Source organism: Pterocles gutturalis, unplaced genomic scaffold (assembly GCF_000699245.1).
Source record: "Pterocles gutturalis isolate BGI_N339 unplaced genomic scaffold, ASM69924v1 scaffold36644, whole genome shotgun sequence".
In the NCBI taxonomy this organism is placed as follows: Eukaryota; Metazoa; Chordata; class Aves; order Pterocliformes; family Pteroclidae; genus Pterocles; species Pterocles gutturalis.
The window spans coordinates 1-223 of NW_010129394.1; positions in this window are offsets into that span (position 1 = coordinate 1).

The following is a 223-nucleotide window of genomic DNA, read 5'->3' on the forward strand; positions in this document are numbered from 1 at the left end:
CCCGTGCCACGCCCCCCCTGCCCCGCCACGTGCTGGTCCCCACGCGGGGCCGGTAAGTCCCTTTTTTCTGAATATACTGTGCGGTTTTTCAAAGTTTTCGGTTTGACCCTTCAGGATGGGGAAATGACCAAAGAGGAAACAAAAAAGAAACTTTGAAAAAACGTGCAATATATTGATCAAAAAAACGGGACTTACCCCGGACCCTAAGGGCCGCTCCACGCTC